At 34.8% G+C, this 26,767-nt stretch overlaps 8 non-coding genes and 1 pseudogene across 8 annotated transcripts; all 9 read left to right on the top strand.

Annotated features, from left to right (window-relative positions):
• Positions 1–19,572: 19,572 nt before the first annotated feature.
• Positions 19,573–19,750, top strand: LOC141681955 (U2 spliceosomal RNA; annotated as a pseudogene).
• A 619-nt stretch (positions 19,751–20,369) lies between these two features.
• LOC141681355 (U1 spliceosomal RNA) lies at positions 20,370–20,523 on the top strand. The gene has a single exon (XR_012558794.1). It is a non-coding gene; the product is annotated as a U1 spliceosomal RNA (small nuclear RNA).
• A 909-nt stretch (positions 20,524–21,432) lies between these two features.
• LOC141681946 (U2 spliceosomal RNA) lies at positions 21,433–21,628 on the top strand. Its single transcript, XR_012559360.1, has one exon. It is a non-coding gene; the product is annotated as a U2 spliceosomal RNA (small nuclear RNA).
• A 611-nt stretch (positions 21,629–22,239) lies between these two features.
• On the top strand, positions 22,240–22,396 carry LOC141681233 (U1 spliceosomal RNA). Its single transcript, XR_012558673.1, has one exon. It is a non-coding gene; the product is annotated as a U1 spliceosomal RNA (small nuclear RNA).
• Positions 22,397–23,305: 909 nt separating this feature from the next.
• Positions 23,306–23,501, top strand: LOC141681915 (U2 spliceosomal RNA). Its single transcript, XR_012559331.1, has one exon. It is a non-coding gene; the product is annotated as a U2 spliceosomal RNA (small nuclear RNA).
• A 276-nt stretch (positions 23,502–23,777) lies between these two features.
• LOC141681588 (U2 spliceosomal RNA) lies at positions 23,778–23,973 on the top strand. Its single transcript, XR_012559015.1, has one exon. It is a non-coding gene; the product is annotated as a U2 spliceosomal RNA (small nuclear RNA).
• Positions 23,974–24,513: 540 nt separating this feature from the next.
• Positions 24,514–24,671, top strand: LOC141681465 (U1 spliceosomal RNA). The gene has a single exon (XR_012558896.1). It is a non-coding gene; the product is annotated as a U1 spliceosomal RNA (small nuclear RNA).
• Positions 24,672–25,575: 904 nt separating this feature from the next.
• Positions 25,576–25,771, top strand: LOC141681933 (U2 spliceosomal RNA). The gene has a single exon (XR_012559348.1). It is a non-coding gene; the product is annotated as a U2 spliceosomal RNA (small nuclear RNA).
• A 276-nt stretch (positions 25,772–26,047) lies between these two features.
• Positions 26,048–26,243, top strand: LOC141681833 (U2 spliceosomal RNA). Its single transcript, XR_012559257.1, has one exon. It is a non-coding gene; the product is annotated as a U2 spliceosomal RNA (small nuclear RNA).
• Positions 26,244–26,767: the final 524 nt, after the last annotated feature.

Here is a 26,767-nt window from a genome sequence, read left to right as displayed (position 1 = left end):
CAAACCGTAATCCGGATTGAAAAAGTCAAAACACGGAAAATGTCCGGAATTACCAGATTAGGTTAGGAAGGAGTTTTCGAAAGAGTTTCGAGTTGTAAAAACGTAAAAACGGTTGAAGTTGGACGATTTCCGGTAATTATTCAGAAAATAATTATTAAATCTATAAATCATTATAAAATCATATAATGATCCAAAAATTACCAAAAAAATATCACAATTATCTATATTATATTTTGGACATAATAAAATTAACATACTCATATCTTATCACATATATACATCTATTTATCAATACCAATCAACAATTAATTTACTAAATGCACATAATAATCACATAATAATCATTTTGATAAAATAATTACACGCAATATCCCGGATATTACATCATCCCCCCTTAAAAGGATTATGTCCTCAGAATCTCCTACGTAAACAAATGAGGGTACTTTTCTCGCATATCACTTTCTAATTCCCAGGTTGATTCTTCAAATCTTGGGTTTCTCCACAATACTCTCACTAACTTTACAACTTTATTTCTCAATATCTTTTCTCTTTCTTCTAGAATCTCTACTGGATTCTCTACATACGATAAATCTGCCTGAAGTTCTATCGGCTCATACTCGATTACATGCCTAGAATCTGGATTATACTTCTTAAGCATCGATACGTGAAAAACATTGTGAATATGCTCCATGTGCGGGGGTAACACCAATTCATATGCTACTTTACCGACACGTTTCAAAATTTCAAAAGGTCCAACGTATCTAGGACTCAGCTTTCCTTTCTTTCCAAATCTAGTCAATCCTTTCCATGGTGACACTTTCAGTAACACTAGATCTCCATCTTCAAATTCCATATCCTTTATGGATTGGTCTGCATATTTCCTTTGAAGATCCTGTGCTGCGATTAACCTTTTCTGGATGACTTCCACAACTTCTTTTGTCTGCTGCACCAATTCGGGTCCAAGTATTTTATATTCTCCGACTCCATCTGTAACGACTGGGAAATTTATGTTTATATTATATCATAATCATAATAAAATAGGTGTATTACTATGTCATTTATATGTGATTATCTAATAAACCCTAACGGTTATGCGTTACGTGTATTCCATGTCATTTCTGTATTTTAAGGTATTTTTCAGATATTTTATTATGCATTCATAGGTTTCATTTCAAACGTTTTACGACCCAAATAATGATTTTAAAGCCAGTATTTCAAATAACATAATGGGCCTTATTTTTCATCAAATGGCTTTTACAATCGCAATATTCTGAACATCTAGATATTCTATAAATTTTCTCGTTCTACAAAAATTGACTTTTCCGAGCCCCATTGGGTGTCAAAAACCCCACAAAAATCACATTTTTATTTTTATAAAATTATAGGACTTTCATTTATATTATTTCTTTGCATTTTTGCATTATTCACAATTTTTGGGAATTTTTGGCATATATATTGTATATATAAAATATTTATAAATTAAATTTTAATACTCAAAAATTATAAAATTAGGGGCCTATTAATTTTAAAACGTGTAGGATTAGGGTCTTAATTTTAATTAGGAGTATTATTTTTACTACTATAAATAGCCTAATTTTTATTTAATTAATTATAATTACTCATTAAAATCTGCAAAAATACACAAAATTCTCTAAAATCGGGTCGGGAAGAACATGTTCGGGTCGAAGAATCAAGTCGTGATTTCTCTCTGATTACAGCATCAAATCGTGTGATTCAAGTACTCGAATCAAAGGTTTTGATCCGTTCTTTCTGTTTCTTGCATCAATTTTACATTTTATTGCATCATTTTTTGATTTTCGGTTTCTAGGGTTTATGTTCGAATTAGGACTTTTTGATTCTGGGGTTATTTTGATGTTTTGATGATTGATATAGCTTTGTTAGATGATTTACAGTCGATTCATGGTGTTTAATTGAACAAACGATGCCTAGATAGTGATTCACGATTTCTAGGGTTTATGTCAGATTTTCAAAACACAACTCGATGATTTCTGTGAATATTTGGTTCTTGTAATGTTAGGGCTTTGATTGTATATGTTCTTAGCTTCAATTTGCACTATAGAACGTTGAGTTTGGTTTACAGAATCGAAAGATGGATTTTTGGCCGGAGTTCTTGATGGTTTTGATCGGAGAAAGTGTTGCAGGGATGTTTCTTGTCGATGTTGGCCTGAAACAGATTGGGGAAGTAATTTGGGATGTTTTGGGATCAAAAACGGAACCAAACGGTGTCCGTTTGGCCAGGAATTGGGACGCCGGAGTCCGGGAAACCCACCGGAATCTGGGGATTTTCCGGTGAGTTCATCCCCGACCCAGAAAATTCTTGGTGACCCGGTTGCAACCCGATTTGCAACCCGGGTTTGATCTGATTTTGTCAGAAATGGATTTCTGACATTTGTTTTTGGATTTTAATTTTAATTTTAATTTTTATTAATTTTAAAAATCAGTTTTATTTATTTTGTAAATTGATTAATTAATTGTTTAATTAATTGATTTATATTATAAATAATTCTGAAATATTTTCTAAAAATCAGATTTAATTATTTTCTGAATTATGTATTATTTATTTATTATTTATTAATTATTTAAAAGTGATTAATTATGGCAGCCAGTGTTCCGAGAGTGTTAGCATTACCTCCGCCGCCGCCTAATCAACCCAAAGCAAGAACTTTTAACATGACCATGAAAGAAGCGGTGCAGAGTCCGAGTGTTATTGCAGGTACGCTTTTGGTGAATTCCGTAAGTTCAAAAGTATTAATTGATTCTGGAGCTACTCGTTCATTTATTTCTGAAGAATTTCTTGATAAGTTATACTGTGAAATCAAATTGTTGGGCGAAACGTTAATTATAAAATTAGCGAATGACGACCAAGTTCCAGTAGATCGAGTATGTTCTGCGTGTGATATAGAAATAGCCGGACGTCATTTTTCTGTAGACTTAATTCCTTTTAAGCGAGGAGAATTTGATGTCATTTTGGGAATGGATTGGTTAGCTTGTCATAATGCTCAGATAGATTGCGCGAATAAGAAAGTTAAATTACGAACTGCGGAAAATGCAACGGTAATATTCAAAGGCGAAAAACAGCGGAAGATTACCATGATACAGACTAAACGATTGCTTCGACAAGGATGTGAGGCGTACATAGCTTACGTGTTAGATACTGAAAAAGGAAGTCCTAGAATAGAAGACATTCCTGTTGTATGCGAATTTCCAGACGTCTTTCCAGATGAGCTTCCAGGATTACTGCCAGATCGAGAAATCGAGTTCACGATTGATCTAGCACCAGGCACAGAACCAGTTTCGAAAGCTCCATATCGAATGGCTCCAGTCGAAATGAAGGAATTGTCAACGCAACTGCAAGATCTTCTAGACCGAGGCATCATACGACCTAGTGTATCCCCATGGGGTGCACCGGTGTTATTTGTGAAGAAGAAAGACGGCAACATGCGATTATGCATTGACTATAGGGAATTGAATAAACTCACTATCAAGAACAAGTATCATCTACCGAGAATCGACGATTTGTTCGATCAGCTGAAGGGAGCAGCATGGTTTTCTAAAATAGATTTGTGATCAGGCTATCATCAATTGAAGATTAAAGCTGAAGATATTCCAAAGACTGCGTTTCGTACAAGATATGGGCATTACGAGTTTTTGGTAATGGCATTCGGTTTGACAAATGCGCCAGCAACATTCATGGATCTAATAAACAGAGTATTCAAGAGATACTTGGACAAATTCGTGATTGTATTCATTGATGACATCTTGATTTATTCCAAGACGGAAGAAGAGCATGCAGAACACTTGAGGATAGCTTTGGAAATTCTGAGGAAAGAACAACTATACGCAAAATTTTCGAAATGTGAATTTTGGTTAAGAGAAGTACAATTTCTAGGGCATATCATCAGTAGAGAAGGTATCCAAGTCGATCCAGCGAAGATTGAAGCTGTGTTAAATTGGGAAAGATCAAAGACGCCGACAGAAGTTCGAAGTTTCTTGTGATTGGCAGGATATTATCGAAGGTTTGTCAAAGATTTTGCGAAGATAGCAACACCGCTGACCAAGTTAACTCGAAAGAGTGAAAAGTTTGAATGGAATGATAAGTGCAAAGAAAGTTTTCAAGAGTTGAAAAATCGGTTAGTGACCGCACCGGTACTTGTGTTGCCAGACGAGCTAGGAAATTTGGTTATTTTCAGCGACGCTTCATATCACGGGCTAGGATGTGTATTGATGCAGCACGGTAACGTCATCGCATATGCTTCGAGATAACTTAAACCTCATGAGCAGAAATATCCCACTCATGATCTGGAATTGGCAGCGATCGTATTTGCGTTGAAGCTTTGGAGACATTATCTCTACGGTGAAAAATGTGAAATCTACACGGATCATAAAAGTCTGAAGTATATCTTTACGCAAAAGGAACTGAACATGCGACAACATCGATGGATGGAATCGATAAAGGATTACGATGTCACGATAAGTTATCATCCAGGGAAAGCAAATATTGTAGCAGATGCGCTGAGAAGGAAAGAAAGATTGAATCGGTTAACTTCATGTGAAGAATTAACCAAGGAATTCGACAAATTGGAAATTGAGATTCGTATTCCCAATGAATCTGCAGAAGCTATCTACGCTATGACTTTCCAACCGGAGTTGTTAGAAAAGATTCGCCGCTGTCAAGATGAAGTGATGAGTCAAGATGACGACCTGACGGGAGAAGAAATCACAACTCAGAAAGATAATGAAGGAATTTTACGCTTTGCGTCGAGAATCTGGATCCCTAACGTGGCAGAATTAAAAGAAGAAATAATGCGAGATGCGCACAGTTCAAAGTATTCCATTCATCGAGGAAGCACAAAAATGTATCGCGATCTGAAAGAGAACTTCGGTTGGCCGAACATGAAGAAGGAAATAGCTGAATGGGTGAGTAAATGCTACACATGCCAGCGAGTTAAAGCGGAACATCAACGTCCGAGCGGATTATTACAACCGTTAGACATTCCAGAATGGAAATGGGAACATTTAGCGATGGATTTTGTAGTAGGACTACCAAGGACAAAGGCAAATCATGATGCGATATGGGTAATCATTGACAGACTCACCAAGTCAGCACATTTTCTACCAATCAACGAAAGATTTTCACTCGACAAACTAGTGCACTTGTATCTCAAGGAGATTGTAATGCGACATGGAGTTCCAATATCTATCGTGTCCGATCGAGATCCTCGTTTCAACTCAAGATTTTGGAGACAATTTCAAGAATGCCTTGGAACTAAATTGAACATGAGTACCGCTTATCATCCACAAACTGATGGGCAAAGTGAAAGAACTATCCAAACGATTGAAGACATGTTACGAGTTTGCGTGATCGATTTTGAAGGCAGCTGGGATGAACATCTACCTCTGGTGGAATTTTCTTATAATAACAGCTATCACGCCAGCATTGGAATGCCACCGTATGAAGCATTATACGGGAGGAAATGCAGATCACCAGTACATTGCGATGAAGTTGGAGAACGCAAAATTTTGGGTCCAGAATTAATTCAACAGATGAAAGAAAAGATTGAACTCATTCGAAAATGACTCGATGCAGCGCAAAACAGGAAACGCAAATATGCAGATCAAGCCAGGAAAGATATGGACTATCAGGAAGGAGAAAACGTACTACTCAAAATATCGCCATGGAAAGGATTAACCAGATTTGGCAATAAGGGTAAATTGAAACCACGATACGTTGGACCGTTTGAAATTTTGAAGAAAGTGGGAAAGGTTGCATACGAATTAGCTTTACCGCCTCATATGCAGCATATTCACAATGTGTTTCACGTGTCAATGCTTAAGCGATATAATCCTGATTCTAGGCATGTAATAGAGTATGAGCCGATAGAAATCCAACATGATTTGTCTTTTGTAGAACAGCCGGTAAGAATTTTAGATCGGCGAGAGAAAGTGTTGAGAAATAAGTCTGTATATTTAGTGCGAGTGTTGTGGAGAAATCCTATGGTTGAAGAATCAACCTGGGAACTTGAAAGTGAAATGTTAGAGAAATACCCTCATTTGTTTTCATAGAAGATTCTGAGGACAGAATCCTTTTAAGGGGGGAAAGATGTAACGATTGGGAAATTTACGTTTATATTATATCATAATCATAATAAAATAGGTGTATTACTATGTCATTTATGTGTGATTATCTGATAAACCCTAACGGTTATGCGTTACGTGTATTCCATGTCATTTCTGTATTTTAAGGTATTTTTCAGATATTTTATTATGCATTCATAGGTTTCATTTCAAACGTTTTACGACCCAAATAATGATTTTAAAGCCAGTATTTTAAATAAAATAATGGGCCTTATTTTTCATCAAATGGCTTTTACAATCGCAATATTCTGAACATCTAGATATTCTATAAATTCTCCCATTTTGCAAAAATTGACTTTTCCGGGCCCCATTGGATGTCAAAAACCCCACAAAAATCATATTTTTATTTTTATAAAATTATAGGACTTTCATTTATATTATTTCTTTGCATTTTTGCATTATTCACAATTTTTGGGAATTTTTGGCATATATATTGTATATATAAAATATTTATAAATTAAATTAAAAATTATAAATTTAGGGGCCTATTAATTTTAAAACGTGTAGAATTAGGGTCTTAATTTTAATTAGGAGTATTATTTTTACTACTATAAATAGCCTAATTTTTATTTAATTATTTATAATTAATCATTAAAATCTGCAAAAATACACAAAATTCTCTGAAATCGGGTCGGGAAGAACATGTTTGGGTCGAAGAATCAAGTCGTGATTTCTCTCTGATTACAGCATCAAATCGTGTGATTCAAGTACTCAAATCGAAGGTTTTGATCCGTTCTTTCTGTTTCCTACATCAATTTCACGTTTTATTGCATCGTTTTTGATTTTTGATTTCTAGGGTTTATGTTCGAATTAAGGCTTTTTGATTCTGGGGTTATTTTGATGTTTTGATGATTGATATAGCTTTGTTAGATGATTTACAGTTGATTCATGGTGTTTAATTTAACAAACGATGCCTGGATAGTGATTCACGATTTATAGGGTTTATGTCAGATTTTCAAAACACAACTCGATGATTTCTGTGAATATTTGGTTCTTGTAATGTTAGGGCTTTGATTGTATATGTTCTTAGCTTCAATTTGCACTATAGAACGTTGAGTTTGGTTTACAGAATCGAAAGATGGATTTTTGGCCGGAGTTCTTGATGGTTTTGATCGGAGAAAGTGTTGCAGGGATGTTTCTGGTCGATGTTGGCCTGAAACAGATTGGGGAAGTAATTTGGGATGTTTTGGGATCAAAAACGGAACCAAACGGTGTCCGTTTGGCCAGGAATTGGGACGCCGGAGTCCGGGAAACCCACCGGAATCTGGGGATTTTCCGGTGAGTTCATCCCCGACCCGGAAAATTCTTGGTGACCCGGTTGCAACCCGATTTGCAACCCGGGTTTGATCTGATTTTGTCAGAAATGGTTCTGACATTTGTTTTTGGATTTTAATTTTAATTTTTATTAATTTTAAAAATCAGTTTTATTTATTTTGTAAATTGATTAATTAATTGTTTAATTAATTGATTTATATTATAAATAATTCTGAAATATTTTCTAAAACTTATTTTAACCATAAAAATGATTATGTGCTTATGTGCTTATGTGTATTGCGTGGTTAATTGAATATTACTTGCTTATATGTAATACATGAGTCAGTCATAAGCGCATGGGTAGATGTTAGGAATGGTTTGAAATTGATTCAAGATGCAAATGAAGTACGACATGACTTAACCAGTCTGTTTTGCCAACAGAAGCTAAGCCATCCAGGCAAGTTGAGTCGGTAATAGTCCAAGGTGATAGACATAAGTGATTCAATTGCAGTGAGTCACGCAGAAGACAAGTTTTTCCCCTATTCTACTTTCAGAATAGTGATATTGATTCAAATGCTTATCACATTCGCATCTTCTTGATTATTGTTCTTGATCACTGATATACACTTGCTATTCCTTTTTTAATATTTCATTTCGATTCTTGATTTCTCCGTTTCTTTGGATTCTTGATTCGTATTCTATTGGTGACACATGGAGATTGATATATTCTAGTGTTTGGAATATATCAAAGCATACCGATTGTTCCGGTTGCTAAGCGATGGACTGGATAATGATATTTTTGGGATTGAGTGTGTCTTAATCCTGAGGACCAGGATGACTGGTGCCTCGACGTGGGCCGTAGTGCCTGGGTACCCGACTGGATCTATAGATTGAGATATGGATCTGCATTATATTCTGACTGATCAGCAGAATATAGATGCGAACTTGTGTCCAGTTTAGTTCATTTGTACTCGCCAGTAATGGCCTTCTTTCTATCCTTGTGAGGTTATATCTTGGCAGATATACCTGGGATGACGGATTCATTTAAAATGCTTTAACACTGTTTATATTTTTGTGAACTTGTTGAGCAATTTTTGGCTCACCCCTTTTGTTGTTATTCACCTTATTGTTTTAGTTAAGAAGGAATATGAAACCAATCAGGACTCGAGTGGTAAAGAAGCGGGTCAAGCCTCGGGATCCTCTCATACCCAAGGTGTTGATCCCAATTCAGGAAGAAAGCTTTGAGTTGCCCGAGCAGGTGGAGTGTGGTGAGATAGTGTGTGTGTTTGAATAAAAGCTGAACTTAGTTAAAAATGGAATAGACAAGGGTTTGTAGTAAAGAGAGTTTGGGAAACTTTGAATGTTGATTTGTAATAAAAGTAGTTAGTGGTTCTTGTTTTCATACTTCAACCTAAAAAGATCCTGGTTAGTGTTAAAGGGGTTTAATTTCATTTCTTTATTAATTGTTAATCAGATTGTACAGGTTTGGTGATTAGCTAGTAACCCCCAGACTTATACCCCGGGTCTGGAGGGCGTTACACCATCCCAATATTGGTGATCGACATTTACGTCCATAAAGAGCTTCATAAGGAGGCATTCCGATACTGGCATGATAACTGTTATTTTAAGCAAATTCTACTAAGGGCAAATGCTCGTCCCAATTTCCTTTGAAATCAATGGCACAAACACGTAACATATCTTCAATTGTTTGGATTGTTCTCTCACTTTGGCCGTCGGTCTGCAGATGATATGTCGTACTCATATTTAACTTAGTTCCCAAGAATTCTTGAAAACTTCTCCAAATTCTTGAATTGAATTGTGGATCTCGATCAGATACAATAGACACAGGTACTCCGTGATGAACTACTATTTCCTTCAAATACATGTGAATTAGCTTATCCAGTGAAAATCTTTCATTGATAGGCAAGAAGTGAGCTGATTTGGTTAGTCTGTCCACTATAACCCAAATGGCATCATGGTTCGCTTTCGTCCTTGGTAATCCAACTATAAAATCCATAGCAATGTGCTCCCATTTCCATTCTGGAATCTCTAACGGTTATAATAATCCGCTTGGTCTATGGTGCTCTGCCTTAACTCTTTGACACATATAACATTTGCTAACCCATTCTGCAATTTCTTTTTTCATGTCTGGACACCAATAATTCTCTTTCAAATCTCTGTACATCTTGGTACTTCCTGGATGGATGGAATACCTTGAGTTGTGAGCTGCTTGTAGAATCTCATTCTTCAATTTTGTTACTGGTGGAATCCAAATTCTAGAAGAAAAATCTGAGAATACCTTGATCATCCTTTTGAGTGAATAATTCTTCTCCAACCAAACGATTAATATCTTGATCTATTATTTCCTCTTGGCATTTCTTTATCTTTTCTAGCAAGTCTACTTAAAAAGTCATACTATACATATTTGCTTCATCAGGTTTGCAAATTCTGACTTCCAATTCCAATTTCTGAAATTTCTTATATAATTCCTCGGGTAGTGTTAACATGTTCAGTCTTTCCTTTCTTCTTAACACGTTTGCCACCACATTTCCTTTTCCTGGATGATAGTTAATTGTGCAATCATAGTCCTTAATCAGTTCTAACCATCTCCTCTGTCTCATGTTAAGCTCCTTTTGTGTGAATATGTACTTCAAACTCTTATGATCCGTATAGATCTCGCATTTTTCTCCATATAGGTAATGTCTCCAAATCTTCAAGGCGAATACTATTGCTGCTAATTCCAAGTCAAGTGTAGGATACTTCTGCTTATGAGGTTTTAGTTGTCTAGACGCATATGCAATGACTTTATCATACTGCATCAAAACACAACCTAATTCTTTATGAGAAGCATCACTAAAGATTACGAAATTCCCTTGATCATTTGGAAGTGATAAAACAGGTGCCGTGATCAATGTCTTCTTTAATTCTTGAAAACTTTCTTCGCACTTCTCATTCCATATAAACTTCTCATTTTTCCTGGTAAGCTTCATCAAAGGCGTCGCAATCTTTGAGAAATCTTGAACAAATCGTCGATAATATCCCGCTAATCCCAAGAAACTTCTTACTTCTGTTGGTGTTTTTGGCCTTTCCCAATTCATAACAGCTTCAATCTTTGCTGGGTCCACTTTGATTCCTTCATGACTTACCACGTGTCCTAAGAATTGAACTTCTTGTAACCAAAATTCGCACTTTTAAAACTTGGCATACAACTTTTTCTTTCTTAAAATTTCCAAAGATATCCTTGGATGCTCCGCATAATCTTCCGTTGACTTTAAGTAGATCAAAATATCATCGATAAACACAATTACAAACTTGTCCAAATATTCCTTGAAAATTCTATTAATCAAATCCATAAATGCTGCTGGGGCATCGGTCAATCCAAAAGACATCACTAAGAATTCATATTGACCGTATCTTGTTCTGAAAGCTGTCTTTGGTATATCTTCAGGTTTGATCTTTAACTAGTGATATCCGGATCTCAAATCACTTTTAGAAAAATACTTGGCTCCTTTCAACTGATCAAACAAATCATCAATTCGTGGTAATGGATACTTGTTCTTGATCGTAAGCTTATTAAGTTCTCGATAGTCGATGCATAACCTCATGCTTCCATCTTTCTTTTTAACAAATAATATCGGTGCACCCCATGAGGATACACTAGGTCGAATCACTCCTTTCTATAACAATTCTTGCAATTGTTTTGCTAGTTCCTTCATTTCAACATGCGCCATTCTGTACGGGGCCTTAGATACTGGTTCCGTTCCAGGTGCTAAGTCGATTGCAAACTCAATTTCTCTATATGGAGGAAGTCCTGGTAATTCGTCTGGAAACACGTCTGGAAATTCATTTACCACTGGGATGTCTTCCAGTTTTGCTGGCTCCTGACTTCTATCTATCACATACACAATGAAGTGCTTGCATCCTTGTTGCAATAAATTTTTGGCTTGAATTATCATCAAGAACTTCTTTGCTTGCTTCTGGCCTTTAAATATCACCACTTTCTCGTCTGCCGTCTTCAAAATTACCTTCTTTTTACGACAGTCTATCTGAGCATCATGCTTAAATAGCCAGTCTATTCCTAGGATAACATCAAATTCTTCTAACTTGAATGGTATCAAGTCAACGTTAAACTTATTGCCAGAGTCTTAATCTCACAGTTCTTACACACTTGGTTAACTGATACACGCTCTTGATTTGCTAATTCTACCGCCATAATTTCACTTAGCAATTCAACTGGACAATTCAACTTATCAACAAAATCTTGAGAAAAAATGATCGAGTTGCTCCCAAATCCACCAGCACTTTAGCACATAAAGAATTCACACTAAGCGTACCTACCACAACATTAGTGTCCATAATAGCATCCTTCACAGACATGTCATAAACTCTAGCTCTGGGAGGTTCATTCACTGTTGAAGGGGCTCCCATGATTCGCAGTGTATTATTGACCAGAACTAGTGTCTTGCAATCCCTTGCTATTTGTCCTGGCTTTCCGTACTTGAACCAGGTATACCCCATTGCCGGAACTTTACCTGCCTGATTCCTGGTAGGCTGATCCTTGTTGACTGGCTCCCTGACTGGCTGATTACAGCACTCCTTTGAATAGTTCCCTCTCTGGTTACATCTGTAGCAGACCATATTCAACTTGTTACAAACTCCACCATGCTTCTTCCTGCAGACTTGGCAATCTAGTATAGCTGACCTCTGCTGGGTTGGTTGGTTCCCAGTGGCTGGACAATTTCCTTGTCCTCCACTGCCTGCGTTCTGCCTATTAACATTCCTTCCGGGCTGGAACTTTCCTTTCCTCTGATTGAAATTTGGAAACTTCCCTGCTTGAGACTGTCCTTCACTCCCTTCAAACTTTCTCTTCTTACTTTCCTTTTCTTTCTAAGACATTTCACTTTCTGTCTCCGCAATCATGGCTTTCTATATAACTCCCGTATATGTGTCCAATTCAAATATGACCACCTTCCCTCGGATCCATGGCTTGAGTCCTTGCTGAAACCTCTTAGCCTTCTTTCTATCATGTCCACATAGGATGGCACAAACCTCGATAATTCCTCAAACTTACTTTCATAATCTACTACCGATATATTCCCCTGCTTGAGCTTCAGAAATTTCAATTCCATTTGATCCTGAACAAACTTGGGGATATACTTCTCTAGAAACAATTCCTTGAATCTCTCCCACGTAACATCATTTGTACCTTCCAATACTTTAATAGTTTCCCACCAGTAAGTGGCTTTATTCTTCAGGTAGTAACTTGCAAACTCAGTCGTCTGTTCCTCTCCCAACTTGATTAAGGCAAATGCCTTCTCAATCTCCTTCAACCAGACCCTTAACTCAATAGGATCTACAGAACCATTAAACTCTGGTGGATTCACCGCCTGAAAGGTCTTAAAGGTTACCTGAGGATTGGTCTGCCTCTGTTGTTGAGTCAGGTGAACTGTCTGTTGGGTCAAGATCTGAAGAATATGGGCTACAGTTGGGTCTATAGGACCTGGATTCACATTCTGGTTATTCCTATTTTGGGTATTGTTGTTGTTGTTGGTTTCTTCATTTTGGTTGGTGGAACGGGTGTTTCTTGTAGGAGGTATTTTCTGTAAAGAATCAAACAACTTATTTAGCCATTATAACAAAACCCTTTTTATGAAAAGGTTTTTATAAAACAGAAACATCTCTTTTTGAAAACATTTTCAATCGTTGAACTAAGTAAATTACATGCTTCCTTATAGAATGTAAACAGTTAAGGGAAAAAGGGTACATGTTATCATAAGAGTTTTATAACTGGTTCATTAAGATAAAACAGATATGGTAAAGTAAATGACAATGCTGAAAAATAAAAGGTACCAATATATATCAAAGTTTGGCGGTACAAACATGAAAGGTTTTATTAAGGCAAAGGTACAATAGGCCTATCCATTATTCAACAAGTCTTGTTTATTTATAAACCCTACCAAAAGTTTGATAACACACATTACACACTATTATACATATATTCGCCATCACATCATTCCCATTGCCTAGTTTCAGGGAAACTCTGGCCCACCAAGCCTTTCCAAATCCTCAAATACCTCTCTGGCCCATCCCATAAGAGCATCTAGGGCTGCATACTTACAAGTAGCTCCATGAAGTCTGGCCTCAAGTACTCTCCGGGTTACCTGAATCTCATTCTGAATCTCCTTCACTTTCCTGTCAACATCTATAGTTCTTATAATATGCTGTAGCTCCTGGATCTGTGCCAACAGGGCTTCTCGTTCCAAAAGAAGAGCCTCATACTTATAGTATGGAACAAGGTGTGGAGTAAACTGGAAAGATGCACCCGCAACCGAATGTCCAGTAGAGTCAGAATCAGCAGGTGGGGGTCCTCGAATAGGTGGTCTCATACCTGGAGGTGGAATAGCTCGTAGTGGTGTAACCGTCGCAACAAGTATTATAGTTGATACCGGCGAAAGAGTAGGACGTGGATCAGATGACGGTCCTTCGACTGAAGGCTCTGAGTGATCAGATGATATCGAAATGAAGGAATCTGCCATCGCTGTAATCTGAAAATCATGTTGCTAGATAAGAATCTCGAATCTCGTCATGAATCATACTAAAGCCTACTATTTAGTCGTACTCAACTTCTCGATGTTTTATTTCTTTATTTCCTAATACTAATCTTAACCCTCTACCCATTCCCGACAATCTAGGCTTGTGGCAGTGACTTTAAACCGTAGCTCTGATGCCAAACCTGTGACGCCCTCCAAACCCGGGTTAGAAGTTTGGGGTCCACAACACACACACATACCATATTTAAACTTGTTTATGAATATAATAATGATATATATGCAATGATCCTACTTACCATAATCCATGGATCGACTCAGTTTAAAGTATTCCCACAAGCCACAACCTTATTTATAATACAACGTTCCAAATCCCAGTTTATTTATCTTACAACGGAAGTAAACATTATTACAACTATCAAAAAAAACTAAACCAACATCATCTGCTAGCTTATTCCATCTCAACTTGGATGCCTAGCTCGCACACTTGTCTAGGGATCCTCGCTACCACCAGTTTCCTTCTTCACTGGAAAAGAATATAAACAGATTTGCAAGAGTGAGCTAACTAGATCAGCAAGTCATAATGATAACACTGAGATTAAACAATGATCAGTTGAAGTGATATAAGGAATCAAGTTTACTGATAAGCAATGATTAGAGGTGGATATTCACTTTTATTTTAAAAATCAAGGTTAGGCTGCTGATCAGTCACGCACTAATCCCGAGCAAGGCTCCCAACTTTGTTCTATATACTGGATCCAAGGCACACATTGGCCTATTATGACCACAAATCTAGTCCGACCACGAATTTGGTCCATATTTAAAAACAATCCAATTCCAGAATAACAATATGATAAACAATGTAAATCAATAAGCTGAATTATAAACAATATTTATCTTGAAGCATAGGGTGATTCATAATACCAGAAGGTATAACAAGGAATTCAAAAAAGATTGGCTGTCAATCAAGGAAAGAATCAGAATGCAGAAGACCCAGAGGTTCAAGAATTGGTCTTTTGTTATACAGGACATAAGGGGTGATATGTTAAGCAATTTCGTATCAAGAATCAGTATTTGGTAGATATGTATTTGTGGAGTAGTATCGTATAGGTGTGGTTCGTATTCAAGAATTCAACAATCAATGGTTTACAAGAAATTAGGCTTGCGGCTCAAGATCAATAAGAATCAGGGTTTAGGGTTAATTACTTCAAAGTACTTGCAATATAGAACAAGAACCAATAGGAATACTTGCAATTATATTACAAGGAAGAGCAGAAACACTTGCCTTATCAATTCACTTTTATTCTACTTGCGCTCGTCAATTAGTTCCCACTCACTCACCACCTGCTTTCCCTTTCTATGTCTCATTTCCTTTGTTAAACATCAAATGTACTTATCAATACTCATTCTCATCTCGTTCTATTCGTTACAAGCTTCTAACTACCCTTCGTTTCACCCAAATCTGATGTACGGATTGAAAATTACAGCAAAAACAGTCAAACAATGCACATATAGTCATATTGTACAACAATTGGATCATGTATAACACATAGCACGTAACATATTTAATTATAATAATTATTCGAAGAAGATTCGGGGTTAAAATAATTTTCCATGTATTTAATATAAATTTTTGAATATTTTTCGGAATTAAAACGGGTCTCTGAATCATTTTATAATTAAATAACAAGGTTCTAATACCTGAATCTGACTTTAAAAAGATTTAATACTATTTATCGAGCTTTGAAAATAATTTTAAATAATATTTTAAAGCTCGAAACTATTTGTCCAATTAAATGATTAAATTTAATTATTAAATCAATTAAAATCAATTAATAATTAATTAAATTAATTAAATTAATTAATCAATTAATATAAGATTAATCGATTAATTAAAATAATTAAAAACTAATTAAGGTTAATTAATAAAATAAATCAGATTTGTTTTTAAATAAATAAATAATTAAAACAATTTTCTGGATTTAAACTAAATAAATAAACATATTCTGAATTATAAATAATTGAAAGAAATATTAGACTAAAAGAAATTAGATTTTTGATTTATTTTTAAAAATCAAAAAGCAGAAACATATTTTCAGTAATTAATTTGGGTTTTTACAGATTAACACCGGGTCAAACCCCCGGATCACAGTCAACCCGAACGGGTCACCCTATTCGCTGAAGAACAGCCGGCAGGTTTGCAGAATCCGGTGGCCGGGGAAAGAATCCGCCGAGACGAATTAGCAGAAAACACGAATCAGTTTGTTCGATTCTGTATAACAAACGATTCCTGGCTTTAGCAGCAACCCAGGGACGTGCTTCTGTCTCGCTTACAACCCCTGAAACCAGTTCCCCGGCGAAAACGCCATTATCGCCGGCGAAGTTTCAAGCTTTTCCGGCGATATTTTTCCGGCAACCAACGGAGCATTTAAGCACATAATTAAACTCGTTTTAATACGATCTACAAGCTGGTATCACCTAATTCAACCCAGAATCAATAAAAATGAAAACCCAATTCGAATTAAGAACATTCAAACTATTAGAACCCTAATTTCCATTTTCTAGAATCAAACGTCAATTTCTACATGTTATTGGACTCCAAATTCATCATATAATATACCAAAATGACCAGAAAAAGATTCTCTACACGATGGAATCATCAAATCATATCAACAACATCAAGAACAAATTTTCATAATTTAATCTATAATTAATTCAAAATAAAATAATTAAATAAAAAAAATACCTTGATTTCTGCACAAAAATAGTTGATTGATTCAGAAAGAGTTTTTCGAGACCTTCGATTTGATATATAGCACCTTTGAATCGAAGTTTGATGACGCCTTCGTTCGTGGGTTTGATTATGAAGAACGCAATGTTTTTAGGGTTTTTCTCTATAAATTAATAGTTTTAACTTACTGATTGTGATTATACAACTAAAATGAAATAATAAAAGGGCTATATGTATTTATGGAATATTGGTTCGTGTTGGATCGTATTGGATCATTAAATTAGTTGCTTAGCCGCTAAGTAAGTACAAAAAAGATCCGTTTTGATATCCGTATTGGATAATTATCCAAACCGGGCTTCTTATAAAACACTTTATACGAAAATAATATAATAATATCCCGTCTTTCGAGAATACGGGTTTTGTTGCTTTATCGAAATGACTATTGTATCGAAAACTGTACGCCGGGACGCGTACGGGTCAAACCGTAATCCGGATTGAAAAGTCAAAACATGAAAAATGTCCGGAATTACTAGATTAGGTTAAGAATGAGTTTTCGGAAGAGTTTCGGGTTGTAAAAACGGTTGAGGTTGGACGATTCCCGGTAATTATTCAGAAACTAATTATTAAATCTATAAATCATTATAAAATCATATAATGATCCAAAAATTACCAGAAAAATATCACAATTATCTATATTTTATTCTGGACATAATAAAATTAACATACTCATATCTTATAATATATATACATCTATTTATCAATACCAATCAACAATTAATTCACCAAAAATGCACATAATTATAACATAATAATCATTTATTGATAAAATAATTACACGCAATATCTCGGATATTACATCCTCCCCCTTAAAAGGATTATGTCCTCAGAATCTCCTAAGTAAACAAATGAGGGTACTTTTCTCGCATATAACTTTCTAATTCCCAGGTTGACTCTTCAACCCTTGGGTTTCTCCATAATACTCTCACTAACTTTACAACTTTATTTCTCAATATCTTTTCACTTTCTTCTAGAATCTCTAATGGATTCTTTACATACGATAAATCTGCCTGAAGTTCTATCGGCTCATACTCGCTTACATGCCTAGAATCTGGATTATACTTCTTAAGCATCGATACGTGAGAAACATCGTGAATGTGCTCCATGTGCGGGGGTAACGCCAATTCGTATGCTACCTTGCCGACATGTTTCAAAATTTAAAAAGGTCCAACGTAACTAGGACTCAGCTTTCCCTTCTTTCCAAATCTAATCAATCCTTTCCATGGTGACACTTTCAGTAACACTAGATCTCCGTCTTCAAATTCCATATCCTTTCTGGATTTAAACTAAATAAATAAACATTTTCTGAATTATAAATAATTAAAAGAATTTTAGAATAAAAGAAATTAGATTTTTGCTTTATTTGTAAAAATCAAAAATCTGAAACATATTTTCAGTATTTAATTTGGGTTTTTACTGATTAACACTGGGTGAAACCCCCGGGTCACAGTCGACCCGAACAGGTCACCCTATTCGCTGAAGAACAGCCGGCCGGTTTGCAGAATCCGATGGTCGGGGAAAGAATCCGTCGTGTCGAATTAGTAGCAAACACAAATCGGTTTGTACGATTCTGTATATCAAACGATTCCTGGCTTTAGCAGCAACCTAGGGAGGTGCTTCTATCTCGCGTACAACCCCTGAAACCAGTTCCCCGGCGAAAATGCCATTATCGCCGGCGAAGCTTCAAGCTTTTCTGGCGATATTTTTCCGGAAACCAACGGAGCATTTAAGCACATAATTAAACTCATTTTAATACGATCTACAAGCTGGTATCACCTAATTCAACCCAGAATCAATAAAAATGAAATATCCAATTCGACTTAAGAACATTCAAACTATTAGAACCCTAATTTCCATTTTCCAGAATCAAACGTCAATTTCTACATGTTATTGGACTCCAAATTCATCGTATAATATACCAAAATGACCAGAAAAAGATTATCTACACGATGGAATCATCAAATCATATCAAAAACATCAAGAACAAATTTTCATAATTTAATCTATAATTAATTCGAAACAAAATAATTAAATAAGAAAAATACCTTAATTTCTGCATAAAAATAGTTGATTGATTCAGAAAGAGTTTTTCGAGAGCTTCGATTTGATATATAGCACGCTTGAATCGGAGTTCGATAACGCCTTTGTTCGTGGGTTTGATTATGAAGAACGCAACGTTTTTAGGATTTTTCACTGTAAATTAATAGTTTTAACTGACTGATTGTGATTATACTACTAAAATGAAATAATAAAAGGGCTATATATATTTATGGAATATTGGTTCGTGTTGGATCGTGTTGGATCGTATTGGATCGTTAAATTAGTTTCTTAGCCGCTAAGTAACTATAAAAATGATCCGTTTTGATACCCGTATTGGATAATTATCCAAACCAGGCTTTTTATAAAACACTTTATACGAAAATAATGTAATAATATCCCGTCTTTCGAGAATACGGATTTTGTTGCTTTATCGAAATGACTATCTTATCGATAATTATACGCTAGGACGCGTACGGGTTAAACCGTAATCCGGATTGAAAAAGTCAAAACACAGAAAATGTCCGGAATTACCAGATTAGATTAAGAAGGAGTTTTCGGAAGAGTTTCGGGTTGTAAAAATGTAAAAATTGTTGAGGTTGGACGATTCCCGGTAATTATTCAGAAAATAATTATTAAATCTATAAATCAACAATTAACATACTCATACCTTATCAAATATATACATTTATTAATAAATACCAATCAACAATTAATTCACCAAAAATGCACATAATAATCACATAATAATCATTTATTGATAAAATAATTACACGTAATATCCCGGATATTACACTTTTGGCTAAGATCAAGTGTAGTATCTGTTCTTATCAGTTTAATATATGATATGTGGGCCAATGGTCGACACGATATTAAATTAATTTTTTTTCTCGGGGAAGATTCGAAAAATTGCTTTCTATTGAAGATCCTAAGTGTTGCACTACTGCTCGGGCCTGGCGCACCCCCACCAAATCAAAGATTAAATATTTTTTTAAAGGAAACGAACTTGTAATATCTTGACCGGAGAAAAAATTCGCTATTAGGATTTTTTCTAGATGAAAGTTTAAAACTCTGGTGATATATTTCAAATATAATTTAACTTTTTGTAACAAATTACGACTATTGCCTCAATTTCACCTTTTTAATATAATAGTTCACGACAATAAGTAATATAGTTTCAATTTCACCTTTTATAATAGAATGCACGATAATAAATAATAAAGTTCTGATTTTCCAAATTCAAGTACAAAGATTGCACCTCATTTCGATCCATGTTCAACGAACCGAGTTACTATGTCATCAGAAGCTATTTTCACTCACTGTCCGCAAACTGCCTAAAGGTACCGATGGTGTAAGAAATTATGTTTGGAGATATAGATATTCCGTGTTTTTTATTTAAGACAAATAACTCCGTAATTTTAAATTACAGGTCAATCGCACTACGAAATTATAGTCAAATAGATCATCACAATAATTACACTATCCTTGATAACAAAAGTCTGCTCTCAGAACTTCCCACTTCGACCGATCTAAGGTAAAATATTCCAACAATACTATGAATAGAGATATACGACCGACATTAAAACTTAGTTACCTGGATGTGGTCAATGGGCGATCATTAAGGTCCATGGCCTAGGGAAGTGACTTCCATTGCACTTTGGATGGGTTCTTGTCTAAAGTCTACCCAAGTGGTGGAGCCTACATCATAATTTGTTCTAGTTTGCTTGCGTTCGCGCGGCCCCGCTAACTATAGTACATAAGATGTTATATTACTTAATTTTATGAAATCTGGTAAACCAAGAGGATTTTTAACTTGGGGTGGCGAAATCTAAAATTTGGGATTAATCAGTTTAAAACTTCATTTATTTAAAGTTATTACTATTTATTGAATATTTGCAAGTTAAAATTACTCTTTTTAACACGCAAATGAATTTTTAGTCCCTCACTAAATAAATTCATCATAATATAATATAAGAAATGATATGCGAGATAAATATTCACAATTACAAACATAAACATACACATATATTGCACTGTGCCATTATCTTGTTCACGTTAAGGGTTTCTTTTTCTTTTAAGTTTGATGATATATTGTGCTTAAAAATTAATTCTCCTCTTACATATTTTTTTAATCTTATATCCCGGCAACAATGACAAAAACCATGTAAACTAAAGCACGCATGTGGTTTCTCACAACACGGTTTTTCTGCATCATTCATATATAAGGTGTTCCCTGGTATTGCTTTCCCGTTTAAGTTTCAGTTTAAATTTGAAGATAAAACACAAGTCTCGCAACATACTAAATTTGTTGTTGGGTGTGGTTGCATAAAATTTGCAGCAAGCAACTAAATAGGAATTCGTAATGCACCAAGAGTGATAGAAAAGTAGTTGACTTTCATATTATTAATTAAACTTTTTGATAAAACATTTTATGCACTTACTCCAACAGTTTTTGATTTTTTTACTTTTCGAGGGAAAAGTCAATTTGTATGTACTCGAACAATTCATATTCATATCTTATTCCACGCTTTACAACATTACTTACATTAGTAGTTTATATGTACTTGGAGTTCCGTACCACCTCGAGTTACTTTTCGGTAGATGTGTCGAGCTCATCCATATAAACAAGGTCATATAGCATGTTCATTCATACCTTTCTCGGTCCTTTCGCTAAGATCAAGTGTAGTATCTGTTCTTAACTGTTTAATATATGATATGTGGGCAAATGGTCCACACGATATTAAATTAATTTTTTTCTCGGGGAAGATCCAAACAATAGCATGCTATTGAGGTCTTCATATATCGTCTAAGTGTTGCACTACTGCTCGGGCCTGGCGCACCCCCACCAAATCGAAGATTAAATATTTTTTAAAGGACACAAAATTCTAATATCTTGGCAATTAAAAAAATTCTCTATTCGGATTGTTTCTAGATGAAAGTTTAAAACTATGGCGATATATTTCAAATGAAATTTAACTTGTCACAATTTACGATTATTGCCTCAATTTCACCTTTTTAATATAATAGTTCACCACAATAAGTAATATAGTTTCAATTTCACCTTTTATAATAGAATGCACGATAATAAATAATAAAGTTCTGATTTTCCAGATTCCAGTACAAAGATTGTACCTCATTTTGATCCATGTTCAACGAACCGAGTTACTATGTCATCCGAAGCTATTTTCACTCACTGTCCATAAACTGCATGAGGTACCAGTGGTGTAAGAAATTACGTTTAGAGATATAGATATTCCTTGTTTTTTATTTAAGACAAATAACTCCCAAATTTTAAATTACATGTTAATCGCACTACGAAAATATAGTCAAATACATCAGCACAATATTTACACTATTGATAACAAAAGTCTGCACTCAGAACTTCCCACATCGACCGATCTAAGGTAAAATATTCCAACAACTCTATGAATAGAGATATACGGCCAATATTAAAACTTACTTACCTGGATGTGGTCAATGGACAATCATTAAGGTCCATGGCCTAGGGAAGTGACTTTCATTGCACTTTGGATGAGTTCTTGCCTAAGGTCTACCCAAGTGGTGGAGCCTACATCATAATTTGTGTTAAGGGGCTTGTGTTTGCGCGCCCCAGCCAACTACAATACATAATATATTATATTACTTAATTTTTTAAATTTGGTAAACCAAGGGGATATTAAACTTGGGGATGGGAAATCTAAAATTTGGGATTAATCAATTAAAAACTTCATTTATTTAAAGTTATTACTATTTATTGAATATTTGCAAGTAAAAACTACTCTTATTAACACACAAATAAATTTTTAGTCCCTCACTAAAGAAATTCATCATAATATAATATAAGAAATGATATGTGAGGTAAATATTCACAATTACAAACATAAACATACACATATATTGCACTGCGCCATTATCTTGTTCACGTTAATGGTTTCGTTTTCTTTTAAGTTTGATGATATATTGTGCTTAAAAAGTAATTCTCCTCTTACGTAGAGTTATTTTTAATCTTATTTTCCGGCAACAATCACAAAAACCGTGTAAACTAAAGCACGCATATGGTTTCTCACAACACGGTTTTTCCTGATCATTCATATTTAATGTGTTCCCTGGTATTGCTTTCCCGTTTAAGTTTCAGTTTAAATTTGAAGATAAAACACAAGTCTCGCAACATACTAATTTTTTTTGGATGTGGTTGCATAATATTTGCCTGCAAGAAACTTAACAGGAATACGTAATGCACTAAGAGTGATAGAAAAACAGAGTACTTGCATATTATTAACTAAACTTTTTGGCAAAACATTTTATGGACTTACTCTAACAGTTTATTATTTTTTTTTGTTTTTGGAGGGAAAAGTCAATTTGTATGTACTCGAACAATTCATATTCATATCTTATTCAATGCTTTACAGTATTTCTTACATTAGTAGTTTATATGTACCTGAAGTTCGTACCACCTCAAGATACTTTTCGGTAGATGTGCCGAAGTCATCCATATAAACAAGGTCAGATAGCTTGTTCATTCATACCTTTCTCGGCCTTTTGGCTAATATCAAATGTAGTATCTATTCTTATCAGTTTAATATCTGATATGTGGGCCAATGGTACACACGATATTAAATTAATTTTTTTATCAGGGAAGCTCGTAATAATAGCTTGCTATTGAGGTTTTCATGTGTCGCCTAAGTGTTGTACTACTGCTCGGGCCTGGCGCACACCCACTAAATCAAAGATTAAATATATTTTAGAGGATACAAACTTGTAATATCTTGGCCGGAGAAAACATTCGCTATTCGGATTATTTAAAGATGAAAGTTTAAAACAATGGCGATATATTTCAAATGAAATTTAACTTATTGTAACAATTTACGACTATTGCCTCAATTTCACCTTTTTAATATTCACGACATACCTGGAGTTTCGTACCACTTCGAGATACTTTTCGGTAGATGTGTCGAACTCATCCATATAAACAAGGTCAGATAGCTTGTTCATTCATACCTTTCTCGGCCTTTTGGCTAAGATCAAGTGTAGTATCTGTTCTTATTAGTTTAATATCTGATATTTGGGCCAATGGTCCATACGATATTAAATTAATTTTTTTATCGGGGAAGATCCTAACAATAGCTTGCTATTGAGGTCTTCAAGCGTTGCCTAAGTGTTACACTACTGCTCGGGCCTGGCGCACCCCCACCAAATCATAGAATAAATATTTTTTTAAAAGACAAGAATTCTTTGCAGGAGAAAAAAATCGCTATTCCGATTGTTTCTAGATGAAAGTTTAAAACTATGGTGATATATTTCAAATATAATTTAACTTGTTGTAACAATTTACGAATATTGCCTGAATTTCACCTTTTTAATATAAAATTTCAGGATAATAAGTAATATAGTTTCAATTTCACCTTTTATAATAGAATGCACGACAATAAATAATAAATTATGATTTTCCAGATTCAAGTACAAAGATTGTACCTTATTTTGATCTATGTTCAACGAACTGAGTTACTATGTCATCCAAAGCTATTTTCACTCACTGGCCGCAAATTGCATAAAAGTACCGATGGTGTAAGAAATTGTATTTGACTACGAAATTATAGTTAAATACATCATCACAAGATTTACACTATCGTTGATAACAAAAGTCTGCTCTGAGAACTTCCCACATCGACCGATCAAAGGTAAAATATTCCAACAACGCTATGAATAGAGATATACAGCTTACATGAAAACTTACTTACCTGGGTAGGGTTAATGGGCTATCATTAAGGTACATGGCCTAGGGAAGTGACTTCCATTTCACTTTGGATGGGTTCTTGCCTAAGGTTACCCAAGTGGTGGAGCCTACATCATAATTTGTGTTAGGGGGCTTGCGTTCGCGCGGCCGAGCCAACTACAATACATAATATGTTATATTACTTAATTTTTTTAAATCTGGTAAACCAAGGGGATATTAAACTTGGGGTGGGGAAATCTAAAATTTGGGATTAATCAATTAAAAACTTCATTTATTTAAATTGATTACTATTTTTTGAATATTTGCAAATAAAAATTATTCTTATTAACACGCAAATAAATTTGTAATCTCTCACTAAATAAATTCATCATAATATAATATAAAAAATGATATGTGAGGTAAATATTCACAATAACAAACATAAACATACACATATATTGCACTGCGCCATTATCTTATTCACGTTAACGGTTTCGTTTTCTTTTAAGTTTGATGATATATTGTGCTTAAAAAGTAATTCTCCTCTTACGTAGAGTTATTTTTAATCTTATTTTTTGGCAACAATGACAAAAACCGTGTAAACTAAAGCACGCATAGGTTTCTCATAACACGGTTTTTCCTAATCATTCATATTTAAGGTGTTCCCCGGTATTGCTTTCCCGTTTAAGTTTCAGTTTAAATTTGAAGATAAAACACAAGTCTCGCAACATACTAATTTTTTTTTGGATGTGGTTGCATAATATTTGCAGCAAGAAACTAAATATGAATTCGTAATGCACCAAGAGTGATAGAAAAACAGTTGACTTGCATATTTTTAATTAAACTTGTTAGCAAAACATTTTAAGCACTTACTCCAACAGTTTATTATTTTATGTTTTTGTAGGGAAAAGTCAATTTGTATGTACTCGAACAATTCATATTCATATCTTATTCCATGCTTTACAACATTGCTTACATTAGTAGTTTATATGTACCTGGAGTTCGTAACACCTCAAGATACTTTTCGGTAGATGTGCCGAAGTCATCCATATAAATAAGGTCATATAGCTTGTTCATTCATACCTTTCTCAGCCTTTTGGCTAAGAACAAATGTAGTATCTGTTCCTATCAGTTTAATATCTAATATGTGCGCCAATGGTCCACACGATATTAAATTAATTTTTTTATCAGGGAAGCTCGGAACAATAGCTTGCTATTGAGGTCTTCATGCATCGCCTAAGTGTTGTACTACTGCTCGGGCCTGGCGCACACCCACCAAATCAAAGATTAAATATTTTTTAGAGGATACAAACTTGTAATATCTTGGCCGGTGAAAACATTCGCTATTCGGATTATTTAAAGATGAAAGTTTAAAACTAAGGCGATATATTTCAAATGAAATTTAACTTATTATAACAATCTACGACTATTGCCTCAATTTCACCTTTTTAATATTCACGACATACCTGGAGTACCGTACCACCTCGAGATACTTTTCGGTAGATGTGCCGAACTCATCCATATAAACAATGTTAGATAGCTTGTTCATTCATACCTTTCTCGGCCTTTTGGCTAAGATCAAGTGTAGTATCTGTTCTTATCAGTTTAATATCAGATATGTGCGCCAATGGTCCACACGATATTAAATTAATTTTTTTATCGGGGAAGATCCTAACAATAGCTTGTTATTGAGGTCTTCAAGCGTCGCCTAAGTTTTACACTACTGCCCGGGCATGGCCCACCCCCACCAAATCAAAGAATATATATTTTTTTAAAAGACACGAACTCTTTGCCGGAGAAAAAAATCGTTATTCCAATTGTTTGTAGATGAGAATTTAAAAATATGGTGATATATTTCAAATATAATTTAACTTAATGTAACAATTTACGAATATTGCCTTAATTTCACCTTTTTAATATAATATTTCACGACAATACGTAATATAGTTTCAATTTCACCCTTTATAATAGAATGCACGACAATAAATAATAAAGTTCTGATTTTCAAGATTCAAGTACAAAGATTGTACCTCATTTCGATCCATGTTCAACGAACCGAGTTATTATGTCACCCAAAGCTATTTTCACTCATCGGCCGCAAACTGCATAAAGGTACCGATGGTGTAAGAAATTACGTTTGGAGATATAGATATTCCGTGTTTTTTATTTAAGACAAATAACTCCCAAATTTTAAATTACATGTCAATCGCACTACGAAATTATAGTCAAATACATCATCACAAGATTTACACTATTGTTGATAACAAAAGT

The sequence above is a fragment of the Apium graveolens genome, chromosome 8 (assembly GCF_009905375.1).
Source record: "Apium graveolens cultivar Ventura chromosome 8, ASM990537v1, whole genome shotgun sequence".
Classification (NCBI taxonomy): domain Eukaryota; kingdom Viridiplantae; phylum Streptophyta; class Magnoliopsida; order Apiales; family Apiaceae; genus Apium; species Apium graveolens.
Note: the sequence above shows the minus strand (reverse complement) of the source record. Positions and strands in the feature narration are given on the sequence as shown.